This window comes from Artibeus jamaicensis, unplaced genomic scaffold (assembly GCF_021234435.1).
Source record: "Artibeus jamaicensis isolate MK-2021 breed Jamaican fruit bat unplaced genomic scaffold, CSHL_Jam_final contig_402, whole genome shotgun sequence".
In the NCBI taxonomy this organism is placed as follows: Eukaryota; Metazoa; Chordata; class Mammalia; order Chiroptera; family Phyllostomidae; genus Artibeus; species Artibeus jamaicensis.
Window position 1 is genome coordinate 11,096,535 of NW_026521818.1, and position 22,955 is coordinate 11,119,489.

Genomic DNA, 22,955 nt, shown 5'->3' on the forward strand with positions numbered 1-22,955 from the left:
TTTTTAAAGATTTGCCAGTTTTTGTTTATGTTCTCAAAGAAGCAGCTCCTGAATCTGCTGATCTTTGGAATTGCTTTTTTAGTCTCTATGTTACTTATTTCTGCTCTGATCTTCATTGTTTCCTTCCTTCTACTCTCTCTGGGCTCTGTTAGCTGTTGCTTTTTTAGTTGTTTTAGGTGTAGGGTTAGGTTGTTTATTTGAGATTTTTCTCTCTTCTTTAGGTAGGTCTGTAACACTACAAACTTCCCTCTCAGGACAGCTTTCCCTATGTCCCGTAGATTTTGGGTTGTTGTGAGTTCATTTTCATTTGTTTCCAGGTACTTTTTGACTTCTTCCTTGATCTCACTGTTAACCCACATATTGTTTAATAACGTGTTATTCAGTCTCCATGTAGTTGAATGTTTTGGGTTTTTTATCTTGACATTGATTTCTAGTGTCAAGCCACTGTGATATGAGAAAATGCTCAATATTATACCAATTTTTAAAAATTTATTAAGTCTTGTTTTGTGTCCTGCCACATAGTCTATCCTTGATAATGATTCATATGCATTTGAGAAGAATGTATATTTTGCTTCTTTGGGGTGAAATGTCAAAATTAATTTAAAAAACAAATAAGCTATCAGATTCATCTTTTTAATATTAGAGTAGTCTCTAGATTCTAAATTCTCACCTGCTAGTCAATTCTATTCCTTAGTAGGAAGGCACACAGGATGGCAACCAAAACACTCTGCTTTCTGCTCCGCTAGTTAGAAAGTACTCAGCTTTGTGCACAACTGAACTTGCTAAATTTCAGCTCTTCCTAACACAGAATCTAGGGTAGGCTCATTTTCCCCCACAGCTGACCAGCAGCTGCAACAGAACTGAAGCAGCTGGCCTCAGGGTGTGACTAAAATGGGACAGTAGCAAGTAGGCAGGTGGTCTCCAGGTTGGGGCCATAGAAGAGCCATAGATGTCACTTCAGTATATTGTTATTTGCTTCAAGATTTATTGCAGTGAAATTTCAATAAACAAAAAAACCTAAAAATATTTTGCAATAAATCTTCATTATCCACATCTGTAAATATCACTGCAGGGTTTAGTCAGTTCACTTCAGAGATTAATGATAATGAATAAGCTTTATACCTCCCACATAACTAGCAGATGATTTATCTATTTCCAGATCCTTCTGTGGATGTGACCCTGTGTGTCATGTTCTTACAGACTACTTGTTAGAAGTATCAGCGCTGTACATAGAATGGCCTTATTGTGCATCTCACAGATCAGAGGAGTTACTTGTTGGGAATGGAAACCATTAGACATATTTTAAATGCTGTAGGTGATTTGTTTTTGGTACAGACAGTAAGTCTCTGCAGCTTTTAATATTGCTAAGAAACCAGAAGTCTGTTGCCTCTATGTAATAAATGACAGTAGATCTCAGAGGGGAATGACACCGGAGGCCTCAGATTTGAGGAAGACCTTTTTAAAGGTCTCATCTCACATGCAGTCTCTGGGGTTTTCAGCAATGTGCCATGTGCAAGGTCAAAGACCGAAACTTCATGATAAACCCTTCTGTCCCAAGAAAGTCGTCTGCATTAAATATTCCCACGATTGCACACTAAGTAAAAATAACTTGTTAAGTTTACAAGTTCACTATACTACTTGTATGTAGTAGGATATCCAAACACTTTGGTCATGGGAAAATAGATATGAAATAGGCTGATATTCACAGAAATCTCATGATCTGTGTTTAGTGAAATGTTTTAGTTGTTTATTTTAAAATCGGAACTAAACCTAGGGAATTCTAATTGACAGCTTAAAATGGCATTGTTTTTCTTTCCTGAGCTTAACGTCTCTTAAGTGCTATAATTCATTCAAAAAGAAAGAGAAAGAACAAAATAAGGCACAGACTTGGGAATATTAAATAACATTGAAGACACTATGTATACATGTATCAGCAGAGCTACACAACAATTCGTAATCCTACCGAATCATAATTTATTGTACTCCCTAGAGAAAAATCAGTGCTAATTAACTGAAACTATGATAATTCAAAATTCTATTTACATTATTGATCCTAGCACTCTTTTGCCAATTCCAGATAGTAAAGCAGTAAAGGTGAAGTGGATAAAAAATATAGTACTAGACAAAGATGACTGAATATACTCACAAAATGGATACCCACAAAGTAATTTGCTGTATTTAGTTCCATAAAGAAAGAGCGGTTTCTCATGTGTGGCCAGTGCCACTATTGCTTTATTCACTAATGTCTTCAAAAATGCCAAGTTTGTATTGTAGGACAAGCAATTATTCCTTCCAGTGTTCACAGCAAAAACAAACAAAAATCAAATAATTAGGGACTTTTTCTCTGTTGATTAGTGGATATGCAGATTTACCCATTTTTTCTTTCTCCCAGGCCTTCCCTGTAGCTAAAATGTCATTATCAGGTGTGGAATGAGTGGATGTTTTACAAGAGAGTACTTCAAAATACACACAGCTATAAAAAGTAGTTTTAATTTTTGCATCCACTAAAACTTATTGTAGTACATCAAATTTATTTTTGCCCTTTCTTATTACATCCTGGTTAATTATTTCCTTTCTTTTTATCATCTGTCATTGTTTCTTGAATTAAAGCCATTAAGTTTGTTTTACTGGCTTTATAACTTTCCTGACTTCCTCTTCCACCGCCACATAAATACCTCTTTTTTTCTTTTTTTTAAATTTATTTATTTTAATTGTTGTTCAAGTACAGTTTTCTGCCCTTTACTCCCATCCCAGCTCACCCCCCTCAGTGCTCCTCACCTCAAATAACATCTCTTATATTTACAATTCTCTCAACATCTGACCTTCGCATGAAAATGATAGCCAAGAGGGTAAACTTACTTTGTAGCAACACTGATAGAATTCTTAGGCTGAGTTTTACCCTTAAGTGTTTTCTTTTAACAGAGAGTACAATAGAACCTACTAGCTAGCTCTGGTTAAAAATGTAAAGCTAAGCTACAAAAATTGCAAATGAGGGCCAGGACTCTCTTTCCAGAGTCCTTGTGTTGTGCAGATAAATTGCAATCCTTCCTATATACCTTAACAAATATTTTAGACCCCGCTGTGTTTCTGCCCAGACAACCCCCTCCATTTTCCCATGAATAAGATACAGAACATGCAGGGCAATAAAGATGAAATATATGTTACATATGAGGGACCAAGAACTGTTGCTCAACACTGTACCATGTTGCACTTCAGCTTACAGCTTTGGCATGTTTTTAATGTAAAGTCACACAACAGTTCATCTCAAGAAGCGTATTCACCCAGATGAGCTGCAAGGGTTGAGAACAACAGGAACAGACATCACTGTCCATGCTCCATCTGGTGGGTCTTCCTGGCATTTTAATTATCCGAGCATTGGTTTTACCCAGAGATAGGTTCACACCAGTGTGTCTTCGTGGGGTGGCAGAGACACAAAACAAACCCAGGCTCATAAGTTCATCTGGAAGATCAGGCCCATTGCCCTGAAACTGGTCATAAGAGGGCCACACTGAATCTTCAGTCCCCTACCTAGCCACCCCTTTTTCTCTAATTGTTCTCGGCTCTCTACCCCTGGTTCCGCTTATTTCTTTTCAGTTGCTGAGCTCATGATCTATGTTAGCTCTCAGTTGGATGTCAATTAATTCCTAATAACCAAGATATTAGCCAACACTGGCCTCTCCTTACTTCTGCATTCACGTACCAGAGGCAGCGGGGTGGCGGGGAGGACAGTGTTGACAATCTAAAGGGATTAAAGGATAAGGCTGACATTTTGGAAAAGGTTTTAGGCCTTGCTCTCCTCAGTGGTTCCTCGTACATGACTCCCAATGCCTGTTGCTCTTACCAAGTAACAGACAGTAAAAAAATAAACTGGAAAATCCTCATGTACTAGGAAAACAGCTGTCTACTGAAGTCTGAGACAGAGGGCAGAACACAGGACTAAGCAGTAGAGCAGGAGAGCTAGAAGAAAACAGCAAAAACAAACTAGTTAAACAAACAAAAGATTCTCCAATGGGATTCTGGATTAAACATACTACCCACAGTCTGGAAGACCCAATGTTTGCTAAAACTATAAAGACTGACAAATAATAGTGGTTAACTTTAAACTCTAGTTAGCATTAGATCAAAAACTACCTGCATATTCAAACAATGCGTAGGTCAGTTCATTGTCCTGGGTATCAGATCTCTAAAAATTGGTGAGGCCTAGAAGACATGCTGTCCAGAAGTTCATGCAGCAAGGTAAGGATGCGCCCCTTGTTCCCAGCGCTGTTACCTGAGGCTCTGCGACACTGGTCATACCAAATATTCTTCCTGATTCTCAGCATCCTTAGTTAAAATGATATGGCAAAGCCGACCTGGTAAATTTACTGTGAAAATCATTGGCTTATTCAATGTAAACATAATTAAGTGCCTTATGTGCCTGTTTTGAATGTAAAATGTATGCGCTTATTTCAGAAAATATAATAGAGTGTAACAAAGAAAATTCAACCGCCCCTTGAAAACACGCTGATATTTCCCCCTAATATTTTACCAGTGCATCATAATCCCAAGTTCTCTTTTATTCATCAAACATTATATCAGGAGAGTTAGTCATATGGAACAGAAAGCACATAGCTTTTGTAACTGGAAACCCTAGGAGTCTGGAATTGAACAGGCTGCTTAAAGTTGGTGAGCCTCAATTTCTTTATTTACCAGGGGTGTTAAACTCATTTTTACCAGAGGCCACATCAGCCTTGTGGTTACCTTCAAAGGAGTGAATGTAATTTTAGGACTGTGTAAATGTAACTCCTTCAGGAACTGGGCACTGCCACCAGGAAGAAACAAGGTGCCGGAACAGATCAAACAAGGTGGAGGGCTGGATTCGGCCCTCGGGCCTTGTGTTTGCCCTCTGTGATTTAGATGACAGGGACAATATTTGCTACTTTATAGGCTCCTTTAATAAGATAATGAATATAAAAGCCTCACACAGAGTCTGGTGTAAAACTCATCAATAAATGTTAGTTCATTCTGTTCTGCCCCTAAAGCTAATGAGGTCAAGACAAGAGACCTATCAATCAACTAGGAACCTCCTGACTCCAGTGCTTTGAGTAGGAAGGCCTGCAAGTTGCACACATGTGAGTGCGCATACCAGCAGGTGTGCGTTTGTGTCTGCACATGTATATATCTTCATGTGCATTTCTTCAAGGTGACCAGAATGGAAGTCTTCCAGGGCAGGGACAGAGAAAGGGTACTGGAAGATGGGTGGCTCCTGAAGGACCCCTGAAGGAGGCTGAGACAGGCTGCTGCTCACTCTGCAGTCTGGCCTGGTGTCTCTGACACTAATCAAAAGGGGCAGTTTTAGAATTTCCTGGCCTTCTGCCCCTGTCCAGTCTCCAAACACCAGGCATCTCCATCCTGCACCTTAGGGCTGATGTGCCAGTATTGTGTGTTCAGATTTTGCAAGCTCTAAAGCAAAAAGATTATTTTTCAGCCAGCTGTAGCTCAGGGAATCTAAGGAGAGTGCAAGATAATAAAATCAAGATACTACCAACAAAATTACCCCCTTATTCCTTTCCATTAAGATAGTTCTGCTTTACTCTGCAAGATATAAAGAGGATTGAGTTGAATAATCCTATTATTTATTACAGCCGCCATTTGCAACAGAAATAGTTTCCACCTGCCTGCTTAGGAAAATGGGCAAATTACTAGATCATCACTTATGGCCAAAGAAACATAAGTCTCCTAGCTGGCGGTGAACTCCAAGGTGCAGATAAAAAGATTCAAGATGCTGGAGACTTAAAGGGGCTAGAGAAAGGAATGGCAGCTCCTGACTTTCCAGCTTTTACTCTGTAAGTCACAGAAATATGAAAACTTTTAGAGAAACTGAGCTCCAAACATGGAAATACAGGCTTCCAAGTATATCCAATTTTAGCCCAGAATAGAGGCAAGGATTTGACCACAATCCACTGCCAGATTAAATTCCAGCTTTCATCTAAAGTTGCAGAAAATAAGAGTAAAAGCAGTCCTTTCAAATAAACACATTCTGTCTTTCATTCCCATTCAATCAAGCTCAAAGGGAAAACAATGCTTGGATGCATTTAAGTTTCCTGACAGTTAAATGCATTTGCAACATTGTTGATAGAGGAAAAATTACATATTTTAATGCATTAAAGAGACACCAAAGACCCTGCGATCTTTGAAAGTGTATATGTATAAGTTTCCCTTTCTTAAGCTGTGCTTGTTCCAACCCATTATGTTAAGTTAAAAATAAAATAATTACTTTTTTAAAAAATCACACAAACATCTTCAGCATTTTTTAAAGTAATGGCTTTTAGTTGGCTTCTAACTTTATACTTATGCTGAGTGAATATTAGGAAAATAACTTTTTTTATATATGACCAAATAATTTTAAGAGCATTTAAATAGCTGCTCACTTTGTCTTCTTTAGTATAATTTTTTTTAATCAAAGACTGTTAAAATCTACAGGAACTTTTGGATAGCTGTTACTTTTAGGATGTCAATCAAGAGTTCCTAGTCAGCCCTGGCTGGGTGGTTCAGTGGATTGAGTGCTGGCATACAAACCAAAGAGTTGCTGGTTCAGTTCCCAGTCATGGCACATGCCTGGGTTGTGGGCCAGGTCCCCAGTAGGGGGCACAGGAGAGGCAACCACACATTGAGGTTTCTTTTCTTCTCTTTTGCCTTCCCCTCCCTTCTCTCTGAAAATAAAATATGAAAAAAGAGAGAGAGCTAGAGAGCAAGGATACACACTGTGACAAGATACTAGTGCAGTGGCCTAACTTGTTGGACTCCGGCTTCTGGTTCTGCCACCTCTGATGACCACGTGACTTTGAACAAGTGACTTAGCTCCATGAAAATTAAAACACACTTATGCCTCGCACATCAGATTACAGCCCAGAAAAGGAGCGTTTGGAAAAACGAATATATGCAAGCTTTGTTATATTTCTGGATAAAATAGTATTAGAAGTCCTACAATATCAAAATTATAGAAATACATAATACAGTGTAATCCCTTCATTATCCCATCCTCTAAATATAATTATCTTCAACTGTTTTGCTATTTCTCTATTTATTTCAGCATGTTACTATTTTTATTGTGATTATGTTACTTTTTAAACAAAAACGGGGTCATGATACACATATTGTTCAGCTCTTGTTTAACTTCAAAAGGGTATATTCACAGTATGGAATTAACTCATTGTGGATATCTTTGTGTCTTGTGTATTTAACCACTACTCTACTAAGGGGCATTTGAATTGATTCTCATTGCTTCTTATAAATATGATGCAATTAAAATGTACTTACACATATCTTTACACACTGACACACATACACACACAAACACATGTTTTCCTTTAGGAGAAACATTCAGAAGTGGCATTAGCAATATAGGATCAAAGTTAAACACATTTCAGATTTTAATAGATCTGTTCAATTATCCTGCAAGAAAAGTGCAAATTTACAGCTTCAGCAATAGTGCTTGGAAGTGTCCATGTCAAAATCTATTATAGTTCTCAGCACATAATCAGCATGCACTATTTACTTGAATGAGTGAATAAAGGCATTGATGTTAAATAATCAAATGTTTATTTACACAGCTATCAATGTATGTAAGCACATAGATATGTGCTTGTATCTTTATAAATGTTGTGTTGTATACCTCAGATTCAATAAGAGTTTCAAATAGATCTATTTAGAAGATCACAGATATGAAATTCTCCAGGCTTCAGTAAATTGTGATTATTTAGTTAAACATAATTTGTAGCTTCTGAGAAAAGGGAGCTGGGTTATGTAATGCTGTTTGGAATTTTCCAGAAGATACACTTGTATTTTAAAGTTTTGAGATCAATGTAGCATCTCTATAATAACTTTTGTTAGGAGCACTCAACTATAATGAAGATAGATTTATTATGTCTCCACACTTTAAAATGCAAGCTTTCTCTTCTATCTACTGAACTAGGCTCTCTGAACAAAGTATTCCCTGAAAGCAAGCTCCACTTAGAAGCTTCTCAACTCTTAGAAGGCAAGGGGTTCTATATGTTTAGAATTATTATTATTAAAATTATTCTTTTGTGATAGCATAACCTGGGCTTTGGGAGAAATTGGCTGACTATATGCAAGAGATGCTTTTGTTAGTCAGTATGAAAAACAAAGAATGTATCAAATTATATTTTAATTCCCTAGAAGGGACAGAGTACATCTGATAGGAAACCTACTTTAGACAATATAGTTTATAAAATAATTGAGGGATTCTTAGTAAATAAGCTTTCTATTATTCTAATTTTTAAATCTGTAATTCTACTTTGAGAATTCATAATTGGCACATTTGAGGTGTCAGATAGTAAAATTTAAAACTTAAATTTATTGCTCAGTGAAAGCAGAATTGTATGTCAAAGCTGCGAGTTCTTTGGACTAATGGAGCGAGAAGAGAAAAGATTCAGAACCTAACATCCAAGGACACCCTGAAGCAAGAGATCAAGACCAAGAGGAGGCCGAGGTCATGAGGACTCAGAAAGTCAAGAGAGGTGAGTAGTAGAAATGAGGCAGACAGATGGGACAACTAACAGGTATTGATTTCTCAAGATGTATCAGGCACTATGGCAACATCTTTTCAGACAGTTTTATTTCTCTTAATTCCCCCAACTGCCTCAGACAGTCATTTACACTGTTATTTATAGAAAAGGAACTGAGGCTCAGAGAACCTAAGTGGCTTTCCCAATGGTTACTCAGTTGATAAAAGTCAAGGTTAAAGCAACAAAGAAGGTATTCTTTGAACAACTCCATGCCGCAGCCCACTGCTCAGACTCAAGTCAAGACAATCTATTGTACAGTAGAAAGAGAGTCTGTCTCCGAAGTAAGCCTCTGAAAGTCCCCCTGTGGGAGTAGGAAGTGACAACTGGTTTCCTAATATGAGACAGCTTATTTTAGCAGTTTCCCTAAGTATCATTCCTGGCTGGTCCACATCCATAAATATTGTCTGGTTTCCATTCAAAATACAGGTTCTAAGCCCAGTCCATACCCTGGTGAGTCCATGTCTTTTGGGGTTGGGAGCTTAGGAAACAGAGTGTTAGCACACATCCCATGTGGGTCTTAAACACAGTGATGCTTTAGAAGCATGGATTTAAAGGCTTACTGTTAGTGGAAGGGATAAAGCAGACAAATCTAGTATTTAAAATTCAGGGGAAAGCCACCGAGTTTCCTAGTTTCTGAATATGATTACCAATAATAATAAGATGAAGAAAACCTAATAGATTCCATCATTTAGGGATAAATTAGGTAATAAAGCAGAAGAAAAAATACATATTGCAAATCAATTTTAAGAATTGTCAAATAACAAGTAACAGACTTACTAAACACAAATAACAAGTATCAATTTTACTAAAGCGAATCAAAAGAATTAATATGACAAACTACCCCGTCTTGATATCACTTAGGAATTTCCAGGCCTTTAAAACAAAATGTGTTAGAAGCGGTTGGACGCAGCTCTTTGCCTAGAGTTGTGGAAATATTAGGAAAAGGGCTCAGATAGTTTAAGCTCCACCTTCAATGTAATTACCAATGAATCCCTCTGCTTGATGAACCTTAAGATTCAATTAGGAATTTTGCATAAAGATTTTCTAAGGGTGGAAAGAGGATTTTTTGTAGACCACTTTAGCACCTAGAATAGACTCCATTTTTCATATTTCAAGCAGAAAAGAAATTGTTATTAGAAAAGAAACTTTATTTTGTTTCATTCCATATGATTCTTAGAATTTACTTTATTTTTCATGAGTTTTTGTTTTGTTTTTGCTTTCCAAATACCAGCTATGCCTATGATAATTTTATGACCCACTTATAGTTATCACTCACATCTTCTAAGCATCATATGCAAGCATAGAGTGGTTTTGGACCACTGTATGGGTAAGTCATACAGTCATCCAAGTAAATATAATAAAGTTTGCTATGTTTTAGGTCTATGCTCCCAACCCTGCTCAAATTATTCATCTGATTCACCTAATACAACTCTCATAACAAATCTGTAAGATGTAAGTATTCTGAATATCCTCATTTCACAAGTAAGAAAATGAAGGCCAGAAAAATTGGAAAGTTGCCCCAGTCATAGATCTAGTAAGCAGGAGAGCCAGGATTTGATTCCAGGAAATCAATCCTTAAGCCAAATCTTAACCACCATGCTACACTAACAGCAACAAGAAGTTCAAGTGGGAATATATCTGGTATTGAAATCAGCATGAATGTCTCTAGTAGGGGCACTTTGTTATTTTAAGAAAACCAATGCCAATTTTTATAAAAGTACATAGAGCAGATGAATCTAATAAGTAGTGTCCTCAGTAAAGTATGGATTCCATCTTGATTCAACCTGCCTCACCTGCATCTGTATTTACAATGAGGATCAAAGTCCATACTGACAAAGCTGTCTGACAGATACTAAAGTTTATTTTCAAGAATAAAATGAATATATTGTTTGTTTGAAATGTTTCTATCTTTCTTAGGTAGGCCTGTATTGCTATGAACTTCCCTCTCAGAACTGCCTTTGCTGTGTCCCATAAGTTTTGGGTTGTTGTGAGTTCGTTTTCATTTGTTTCCAGAAACTTTTTGATTTATTCCCTAATTTCATTCTTGACCCATTCATTGTTTAAGAGCATGCTATTCAATCTCCATGATTTTGAATGTTTGGGGTCTTTTCTCTTGGGGTTGGTTTCCAGTTTCAGTCCCTTGTGGTCAGAGTAAATGCTCAGTATGATTTCAATTTTCTTAAATTTGTTGAGGCTTGTTTTGTGTCCTATCATGTGGTCTATCTTTGAAAATGTTCCATGTGCATTTGAAAATAATGTGTATTTAGCTTCTTTGGGATGAAGGGCTCTATATATATCAGTTAAGTTCATTTCATCTAGGGCGTTATTTAATGCTGCAATATCTTTGCTGATATTTTGTTTGGAAGATCTGTCCATTTTTGTATAACCACTGTGGAAAACAGTATGGAATTTTCTAAAAAAACTAAAACTGGACCTGCCCTTTGATCCAGCAATTCCACTGCTGGGATTATATCCTAAGAACCCTAAAACACCAATCCAAAAGAACCTATGCACCTCAATGTTCATAGCAACACAATTTATAATAGCCAAGAGCTGGAAGCAACCTAAGTGCCCATCGGTAAATGAATGGATCAAAAAATTATGGTACATATACACAATGGAATTTTATGCAGCAGAAAGAAAGAAGGAGCTCCTACCCTTTGCAACAGCATGGATGGAAATGGAAAGTATTATGTTGAATGAAATAAGCCAGGCATTGAAAGACAAATACCATATGACCTCACCTTTAACAGGAAGCTAGACAACAAAACAAACAAGCAAGCAAAATATAACGAAAGACACTGACATAGAGAACAGGCTGACAGGGACCAGAGGGGAGAGGGGAGGGAATTTCAGGGGGAAAAGGGGAAGGATTTACAGGAACTAGTATAAAGGACACATGGACAACAACTAAGGGGGGTGGGAATGGGAGGAAGGTGGGAAGCCCTGAGGGGGTGGGCTGGGATGAGAGTAAAAAACAGAAAACTGTACTTGAACAATAATTAAATTTTTTTAAAAGAATAAAACAAAAATGGCTTCAGTGTAATAGTGAATTGTGACATAGTTGATTTAATTCTTTGAAAATAGATAATTTACATATGGCTTTGGAATAAGATGCATTGGGTTCAAAACCAAACTTAGTGCTCTTGGCCAGATCACTTCACTGGGTTGAGCCTCAGCCTTCTAGCCCTGTCAGCCATGGAGGTGGACTAAATATTATCCAATGCTGTTCATAGACAGGCTGTGTTAGAATCCTCTGGGTTGCTGGCTAAAATGACAGATTTTTAAGATTTAGACTAAAATACGCTGAATCCAAGTTTCTGATGGTGGGTCACAGCGTTTTAACCAAGCCCTTCAGGTGACATTGTGAACACTGAATGTTACAAACTACTGGACTAGACCACTTAAAACTTTCCCAGACACAATTTTCCCAGATAAATTACAGCTTTTGTGCCCTGTGTTTGTTTTAAAGGAAAGAAAGATTAAAGATCTGATAATTTAATTTTATCAGAAATACAATTGACAATTAATATATTATTATAAAATCATAAAGCAGGAAGGACTTAGCAAACCTCTGTGACCTTTAACCTTTAATTAAGACTAGGTTCTTCAGACTTGAAGTACCATGTTTGCAGGAGGTTTCTCTCAATTGCTCTATTTCTCCAAAAATGTAATAAACCCCCAAAATGATCATCAGCAGATGATACTTAGGTACTCACAATCCCATACAAATACTAAATTCTGCTATTACAAGCTTGAGGGAATATTGCTTGAAAATTACTTTATGTAAAAAAGTAATTTATATTTACCTATAATTTATTCACCCCAGTTAAACAGAGAACTTAAAACACTAGAGCACCATAAGGTTTCCAGGTGGTCCCTTAATCAATTCCAAGGAAAAGAATTCTAAGACCCTCTCTTGTCTCATAAAAGTAATTCCTTCACTATTTTTAACTCTTACACTGCCTGGAAATAAGTCAAAATAAAATGAATTTTCATATGTCAAAATAGTTTTCTAATCAAAATCTCTCACTATAACTAGTAATACTTAAAAATTATTTGCTAAAATAATTAATTAAAATATTTAAATAGACTTACAACTCAACAAAAAAATTCAATTTTTAAAAATGAACAAGGACATGAACATACAGTTCTCCAAAGAAGATATACAAATGGCCAATAAACACATAAGAGGATACTCAACATCACTAATCACTAGGCAAATATAAATCAAAACCACAATCAAATATCATCTCACACCATTAGGATGGCTATTATCAAAAAAACAAGAAAATAAGTATTGTCAAGATGTGGAGAATGGGAACTCTTGGGAATAGAAAACAGTGCAGCTTTTATAGAAAAAACAAGTATGGTGTTTTCCTAAAAATACAAATAAAATTACCTATAAAATCCATCAATTCCCCTTCTGGACATACACCCAAAAGAACTGCAAGCAGAGTCTCAAAGAGATATTTGTACACCAGTAGAATAGCAGCATTATTTACAATAGCCAAATGTAGGAGCAACCCAAGTGTCCACTGACAGATGAATGTATAAGCAAAATGTTGTATATTTTATATGGAACACATGTGTTATACACACATTGGAACATTATTTAGCCTTAAAAAGGAAGGAAATTCTGACACAGGTTACAGTGTGGATGAAGCTTGATGCCATTGCACCAAGGGAAATATGTCAGTCACGTAAGAGCAAATACTGCATGATTCCACTTATATGAGATACCTCACATAGCTGCATTCATAGAGGAAGAAAGTAGAGTGCTGGTCGCTAGGTTCTGCAGGGAGGGGACAATGCATAGTTATTATCTAGTGGAAACAGAGTTTCAGTTTTATAAAACGGAAAGGATTCTCTGGGTGGATGGTGGTGATGGTAGCTCTTAGGAATGTACTTAATGCCACTGAACTGTATAATTAAAATGGTTAAGATGGTATATTTTATGTGTCCTTTACCAAAATATTTTTAAAGTTTGAATAGAGATTCTTGTTTGCTGCCACAGAGTCATATGACCTCACAAATCCATATTATTGCCACATAAAAGCACATTACCCAGTACCAGCCTCTCACACTTTCCAGCCAGTATCATTTCTAGTTTGATGATCTCAGTATTGGTTATCTTTTCCTTTTCCTACTGTCTTCACAAAAACAAATGTCTAGATGCTTATTCTCTTGGAATCCAGATTTTTACCTTCTAAAGTGACATTTAACTGTCCTGGAAAAGCATCAATTCATGGCTTCATTACCATTGTTCTCTTACCCCTACAATATTATGTGTTATGTTTATTCATATATGGGTAATATGAACACCATAATAAGTGTTTTTCAGATGCCAATTTTCCTGAGGAGAGGGTCCATAGTTCCTTCTGAAGCTCTTAAGCCAAGGACCACGTGTATACACACTAGCACACACAGAGCATCTCCTGGAGCAACAATATTCAAAAGTATTTGCACAAGTATAATAGTCCAACAGGAAGATGGTCAGTGAAAGAGAACTCTTGACAAATAATTATTTGTCGTGACAAACATTACATGACAAAGATTATTACAAACCTTTAAGAGAAAATTGTTTGTAAACCTGGAACCAGGACTTGGCTACCACTCAAAACTTTCAATAAATTCTGTCTTCAGATTCTAATTTAGAAGATGATCAATAAGAAAACCCAGATCACTTTATATCTGTGATGGTAATTCAGCATGTGACACTCACTGAAAGAGCTAAAAAACAAACAAAAGAAGTCAATAGACTTGTTCAAACAAAGCCATAACCCAAATAAGAAGATAAAGATTCTCTGTCACCTAATTATTCCTTTATAATACTTCTGCATTCTACAACTAATCCAGCACAGGGATAACCAGAAGTGAATTCACTGCTGAGACAAAAACAGACCTATGATCAGTGGTGATCATTGTAATTCTGGGCCCTGAAGTTTGTTTGCATTTCAAGCAAACAAGATGCCCTACTTTTACTTATTATTATTCTCTTTTGAATTGTTGTGAAGTCCTTCATCATGGAAACTGTGTTTCCGTTTTGCATTCTCGCAACTAAAACTAAACCCAGAATGTAGTTTAAGTGTTTAAGTATTTAACTGACCTACAAAATGAGCATTTTCAACAAAATTTGATTGTTCTTCCCTTGTAGGTGAGAAGGGGAGAGGGACTTGAATTATATAAGCTGCATGAGTTAAATTTTAACAATCTCTTTTAATTTAAAAAACTAAAGAAACTGGAATATATGGGTCAAATGCACAGAAAACTGAAGTATATATGAATGAATCGACACATAGAAAAATTGTTTGTCCAAGGTTGTCCAAGGTAGCAGAATAAAAAGAACTAGATATGTAAGGTAAAATGGTTAGACATATGTCCAATGAGGAGTTTTAAATAGAAATGAAAAATGGATGACAAGTTTGACATCTTTCCCTTTGATGATTGAAATAATATGAAGACCAATTTGAATCTGATTAGGATGATTTAGAAGTGATCGCGCATAAAATTCACAGTGAAAAAGTCAGAGTAACTGACTTTTCCAAAGACCATAAAGTGTTATAAACTGATTTTACCATACAAAAAGAACATTCTAATTTATGTTATAAAACATTTAATGTGAACAGTGTAATGTGGTATGAATACTAAAATTATAATTATAATTTGAGTTACGTATAAATAATTAAATATAAGTTTTATTCCAAAATATTTGAATTACAACTAAGCAATAAAAACCATTTGAAGCATAGAAATTCCACTTTTGGTTTCCTCCTTTATAATATTATTGGAGACTCCTCCATCAGATATTTAAGTATATGCATCTTTTTTATTAATCAAAGGTATTAGTGTGAATAAAGTAAGATCTGCTTTTAAATTTTAAAAACTGCTTTCATAAATAAATCCCAGGAAAAACTTGAAATGCATAGTTTGGCAAACACACAGATCACAAGAGCTTGCTGCATGTTTTCTGCTCCCCGAGGCACGCAGGCCCAATGGAAGGGTCTTCGCACGAAGCTCACTGGAGCTCCGGACACTTAGTGAAGCTGTGAGCTGAAACTCCATCATTCTGTTATCAGATTTTCTTCTGACCCACAAATAGAATTTTCTTGAAACCTCAAGCAATTGAGCAATTAAAACCCAGTCTTTTCCTGGGTCTGTAGGCTAAGTTTAGCCAGGAGTGAAGCTTCAGACCAGCGCCTGCACACTGGTCCTGAGTCCTTGGATCCATACTGTCTGCTGCCTCTGCTCTGTGTCTGAGGGCTCGGACGCCCCCAGCTCCCTGCAAGGCTGCATTTCTCAGGCTTTGCCATCAGAAGGCGACTGACTGGGTGAGACCTATCCCAGGGCCTGGCAGGAGACTGGGAGCTGGAGAAAGAGAGAAGGGCATTTTCCTTTTCTTCTCTGCCTAGGGAAAGCTAGTTATACTCTCTTCCCTTAACTGGCTTCATCTTTCCACATGTCGTTTATTATAACCTGTAATTATACTGTAGGTAAGAGGTATCAAATGGTATTTTTTTTCTGTTGTCTAGAAAGCCTCACTAAAGCTGTAAGGATAAAGACAACACTTGATAAACAACCGGGGATCCTAAAGTGAAATACTAGACAACATCTTTGCAGGACTGACTAAAGGACACTGTAACTAGTCCATTGACCATGACCCCACCCAAGCTACTTAAGAGAAGACAAGGAATTTGAGATGGAATTCCTTAAAGAAAAATGATAATGGCAAAGAGTAGTTATGTTTTTATCCTCCCCACTCCAGATAAAACGCAGTAGTGTTTGCAGCCTGAGAGAAAAGCTGGCCGAGGTAGGCTGCAAAAGGAGAGATGGGCATTTTCCATCCAGGCTGGAAGCTCAGGGAGCTGCAGAACTCAAAGGCTCAACCCCAGGTGACCAAACACAGGAGTTAACCTCAGTAAGAGAGTTTTGGGAAGAACAGGACTTGTATCACAAAGATCCTAGAGCCAGAGGGGCTCTCAGAGACTGATGCCTGCCTCTTGCCTGGAGGAGGTGCCGTGTTGGCTGGAATGTCACATTGGCCTGTTTTCTTCTAAACCTCATTCTGCCCATCTAGTTTTGGAAGTAGCCAAGCAGAGGTAAGGAGGAGGTGTAGAAAGAGGGAAAGAGCAAAACATGCCCCTTTACCAAGCATCTTAAATGTTAGTGGTTTGGTAAAAAAAATAATAAAGCCTGTGATGTTTAGTACATGCAATCAACTTAAACTTTTAAGTTACTGAGTCTGTATCATTATTAAATGTTAGCAGTAGAAATAGAGGGAGAGGAACTTGCTGGACTTTTTTGTCCTGCGTCTTCAGCACCTAAAATCCAACCTCGTACAAGGTTGAATCTCAACAAATAAGTAAATAAGAGTGAGTATTCAAGACAGAACTAAATCAAGTACCATACCAACAAGAAAGCAAATTACACATTGAGCTCATTTAAAAAAAAAGTTCTACTTCTCTCTAATGCTTTTTATAATAAATAATTGACTAAAAGTTAAAAATGTCAGTCAGCCATGAGTTTTATCTATACCATTAAAGTTCTATTACTATCCCTCTCTCCCACACTTACATATATACAAATATACGGAATCAGCTGCCTCTTTTTCCTTTTTGGACTAACTGTTTAATGGAATAACTAGATAGTGTGGTTTCACATCATCACAGCCAAGTGTGCAGTAATTACAAAGACAATTTCAAATGGTATTTCCATTTAACAACATGCACAAACTTTGCCATATGTTTTCTACCCTTGTCAACTTGTTTATGTGGCATTTTATCTGCAGGCAACAGCTTTGTTCCTCATGGCTGGAGTCACATACTATGTGAACAGGAGGAATGGAAGGTGGGGAGAAACTGCTCACGGAACTCCGCATCCAAAGAGACACAGCTAGCGTATTGTTCTCCAGAATCCCCTTCCCAGAATTTTGAACAGAGGGTATCCAACTCCCAGCAGCAGCTGACTAGGGGAAGCTTCTTTGTGTGGGGGAACACATACCACCTCATGCATTTGATGTGTTCCCCAGAAAGTACCCCCTCCACAAAAAATGGCAGTAGTACCTACCTTTAGTGAGAGGGACTAGTGACATAAAGAGTGAGATTTTGCTCTATGTTTTATAACTACCCATATTGATTATATATTTTTCCTTTCAAGTTCTAGGATTTTTTTAAGATTAAATGAAGACACTAAAGTCTTTTGGATTAATCTCATGATAATTTCTATTTCTACATTTGCAACTTTCCTAAGTGAGTAGAAGCTTTATATGGAAAAGGGATTCAAAATGTAAAGTACACAAGCATTATTTATAACTGTGTCCTGTCTTCCAATGAGGGAGAAAGGGACCATCATTAATTAGAATAAGAAGTTAAGTTTTCACCACCTCAGTCAGAGTTTTGGTGAAAAAGGATGAGTATATCCTTATGGGTCCTTGTTTGTGCTCTTTTCCCATCACTGGAAGGATATCACTTCCTTTATCTGGCCACAAAAAATGCAATACAACAGCACTTACTGAGTATGTGTCCTGTTGTCATAGCCTGCCAAAAAAAGGCATTAGAAACTTTTACCCGAAGGACCATTCATTTGTAGCACTATCAGTAAGACTCAACAGGTCACTTAGGTTTGAGCTCTCAGGGACAAGCAACCTAGTCATCCCTTTAAGAGGTTCAGATAACTGTACAGCAAAAAGAAAGAAAGAAAGAAAGAAAGAAAGAAAGAAAGAAAGAAAGAAAGAAAGAAAGAAAGAAAGAAAGAAAGAAAGAAAGAAAGAAAGAAAGAAAGAAAGAGAGAGAGAAAGAGAGAGAAAGAAAGAAAGAAAGAAAGAAAGAAAGAAAGAAAGAAAGAAAGAAAGAAGAGAAAGAAAATAATTAGTACTAGCCAATAATGCCTTTACATTTAAACATAACTTTCAAACATGTCTTATTTTTAAATTGGAACACAAAACAGGTTATACTAGGCAACTATATCTCTAAGGCACTGAAGCTTAGGAACTGGCTACCGAAATAAGTTTCATTATCAAGTAGCAATTGTTTGGAGAGCCTTCTAGCCGAGGAGAATATTGTCACAGATCTCCATAGTCTCAAGACCTTTTTAAATGTGTCTTGGGTTGGTTTCCTAGGAGACAGTCTCTGATATGGCTGCTTGTATGCAGGAGGTTTGATGAGGATGTTCTAGGACATAACTTTAAGGAAACGGGGAAACAGGATTGGGCAGAGGGAGAAGTTAAACTGGGATTTCTGGAACTGGTATGACCTTTCAGAATTGTCCCAAACCTAGGCAAGGAAGCCAGCTTTTAGTAGTTCTTCGTCAACTCGTCTTCAGACAAAGGTGGGACTTTGGGCAAGGTAGATCTCTTTAGCTGAGGGCAAGGCTTAAAGAAGGACTCAGCCGTGAGTCATCACCAGCTAACATCCCACCTTCCACTCACAACTGGGGAAATAAGAGTGTTGGTCCCAAAGGATGGATTGGGTAGCATTCATAGCATCCTCTCTATAGGATGTCTCAAGTACAGGGAAAGGTACCGAGTGCTGATGAGTCTCTATCTTTGGATACTTTCATCTCTCAAACTGGACTCTATTGAATATATTTTTTAACAATAGTTAAAATCCCATGAAGTTTATCTTTCAAAAATACTTGGTCAGAAAATACTTTTCAGAAAAATTGAAAACCATGTTTCCGAATGATAGACAAGCCGAATTCACTACCCACCCCACCCCACCCCCCAAAAAAAAGACCAGGAGGAAACTGTGGATGAGGAAGAACACATTTCCTACACTGTCCTCAGTAAATTAACTGATATATCTAGTACTGAATTAGTCAGGACTCTTGATTGCAAACAACAGGAACTAAACGCGACTGATTTAAACAAAAAATAATAAGTTAAATGATAAAATTTAAAATATTTTATACTTAAACTATATAAATATTTTGGGGTAACTCACAAAACATCTGAGAAACAGGAATCAAGACAGCTGCAACCACATCCCAAATCACACTCTAGGATCAGTGTGGCGAGGGCATCGCTGCTGCTGCCCCCGGCACTGGACACAGACCCAGTCTGGTTCCAGAATCTCACCCACAGCGCTGCTGGTTCCGCTACACCTCTACCTGTGGAAGCTGGGGTTGGTTTCCACGTCTCAGTGCCCCAGAACAAATTCTCTCCTGCCTCTGTCTTTTTTGTACAGCTAGCTCCAGATTCAGCTTCCAATTGGTTGGAACCTACATCCACTGCCTAAAATATTAAAATTCTGTTTTCCAGCTTATAGAGTGGGAAGTGGGCTTTACTTCTTAACATGACTTATATGGAAGAGAGTCTATCACATGAAGGAGGTAATTTAAAGGCTGAAAAGCTTAAAAAATGATGAATTTCTATGGTAATACCCAAGAAAAAGGGCCACTTTGTAGAAGCCCTCCATTTGCAGTATGCATTTTCATGACTCCGAGTTTAACTTCTTATATTTCTTTGGTTTTTATACTCCTAAGTCTCATGTAGATCACTGTGGTAATTAGTATACTCATGAAATTATCTACAACTTAAATATAGTTTGGTTGCATTAATTTTAAAAGGCCTCATTGAAAATAAAATAAAAATAAAATTCCTTGTGGAAGGTTATACACCAGAATGCCAAAGATGAGCCAGATTTAAGGCACAAACATTGGGTTCACCGAACGTAATACTAAAGGCATGTGTCCTCTTTGTGATTTCCAAGGGTAACTACTTCTTACTTGTTCAAATTGAATTGTTCTAGCGAACAACATGAAAGTTACCTTACTTGAACCTCATAGAGCAAATTGAAAAGCCAAATGGGACTTCTATTCAGTACTATCATGAGACAGCTTCCAATAAAGCCCACATCAGTTGACAATGTTCATTGGTAACTCGATTCAAAAATGACCTAACGGAGTTCTGCTGTGAGGCAAGGAATTCAAATGAAGTACTTGAGCATGACCAAAAGGATTTGTGCTAAAAACTGATTTATTACTTTTCAATGCCTTTCTAAGTAATTGTCTTTGCCTATCACTATGATATATTTGCTGGCTGATACGAAAGCCCCAAAGAGTAGATGAGGCACTGACACCTGGTAGAGTTGTAGGATCATAGCCACAAAAGGCAGAAAGGTCAGAAGTCACCAGGCTAAAGAAATAGTCTTGCGTAGGCTGTGGTCTGTTTTGGAGGGTTTTGTTTTACTATTGTTTGCCCTTACCGTGGAAGAGATGTTTTCCTTAGAAACTTAAAACTTCCCCCCTCTCTGCCCAAGGAGGATCTAGCTGGTGTGAGCAAATTAATTCCCTCCCCACAGGAGTATTTTGCTATGTATAATGCACACCCACATTTTGACCCAAACTTTCAGAAAAATTTTTTAAATTTTTAATTTAATTTTTATTTAAATTTAGATATTTCTACATTATAAAGGGATTTTAGCATTTATTTTTGAACACATTATTGTATAAAAATTTTTATGTAACAAAAAATGATAAAACACAAGAACAGATACAAGGTATTTCAGGTACCACCCATATATCACTACACATCCTAATTTTTCCCTTGAAAATTTGGGCTTTAAAAAAGTACACAGTATGCATGGCAAATTATAGTAATTCCCAAATTTTAGAAGAGAAAATCTTTCTTCTAAATTTCTAAAGGTAGCTTTTGTTTCCTCTTATAATAATATACATAAATATAGACAGCACTGGAAGGTTGGCTACCTGCCACGACTGAGAGAGTTCTTCATGGGGTTCCACCAGTTCATCAGAGGATGGCACTGGCATTCAGAGAAAAAAGATCCCTGAGACTAATGACTAAATGAGTACCCTTTCATCACCATTTCATCCATGTGTGTACATCTTCCCTGTAAACCTAGGATGTGCATTTAGGAGGAGGAAGTTGGGAGAAGTTCTAACAAGACAGCACGGAATTAAAGTGATTGAGCTGACCTCTGTTATCTACTTTCCTACAAAACAGAAACTATGACCATGACACAGAAACCAGGAAGGCCACTCTACTCTGATTTTCCATTTCATATTTGTCAACTGAAAATTCAATGAGCTACCACATAAGCAGGTTGATACTGCCAGGCCATTTAAACGTTCACTACTAGCCCTAAAAGGATTGTTTCCTGCTCTAAAAACTGACTCCCTAACAACTAAAGCCTCCCCGGCAATGGAGTAGTGATCTGTGAGCCCCCATCCCCAGCAGATTTGTAGCAGAGACTGAATGGGGAAAGGTCCCACAACCTAACAAAGGCTCTCAGCTGATGAATTAAGGATGGATAGTAAGTAGTCAGTGGTCTGTCTGCAGAATGCCTTCTAACCCTAAAGCTCAGCAATTGTAAAATCCAGCTGTTAAAAATAGAGCTGCAGTCATGCCAAATAGTTGCCAGATGAAAGAGATAACGAAGACAAACATCTCTGACAGGGTGGAGCTGGAAGAACTAACTCAGAATCAATACCTCAGTTACTGAGTGATGGGTGGCAGAGACACTTGCCAGAGAGTGGCTGACCTCTGCCTGGCAGGTCAACTTCTCTGATTTTTATGTATGTCTATTGGCAGCCATCCTAAAACAACTATTGCCAGACTTCCTTTGTAATTCTTCGATTTAACTTGCATTTTTATACAAGAAAATACAGTATAAATTTAGCTCTCTTGAGAAGAAAATTTTACAAAGAAGTCCTATATTTTTAATTATACTGAAAAATACTGGTACTAATTTAATAAGCCAAATATAACATTGCAATTTTTAGGAGATGTCTTGAGAGTGGAAATATTAGAAAAGAGTATTTATTTCTAAACAGTCGGAAGCAGTATATTGAAATAGGTAAGGATCATCTCTTTAAGTAAAAATGTAACATTCTTTCTTTGTAACTCCACTGATGTTGTTTATGTATATATGTGTGATTTATTTATTTTTTGCCACTGGATTGACAAGGTAAGAAGGACTAAAGGGTGCTAAGTGTTCTGAGTAAATTTTATCACACTAGGAAGCTAGTATTAAAAACTTCTTTTTTTTTTTTTCTAGCAACCATTTCTTTCCCAAGTAGTATTCAGGAATGAGATACCAACTAAAAGGCACTTGTGCATTCAGCTCTCAGACTCTCCCAGAATCACTTTGATTGCTCTTCCAAATCCATGGGCCCCCTGGGAGTAGGGGTCATTTTATTCTTGCTTTGATGCAACATTAAAAACTGTTCTGAATTTCATCTTTGAATCTAAATTTTTAATCTCTTGTTGAGGCTTCAAATATCTTTTCCTATTCATTAGGCAACATCTTTAAACTGCATTTCCCTGTAATTTGTAGCTCATTTAACATTATCACTTGAAATTACTCTGAGATGTGGTTAGTTCCAAAGATTTCCCACAAAATAGGGTGGCATTGCCCTCCTCAGTTAAGG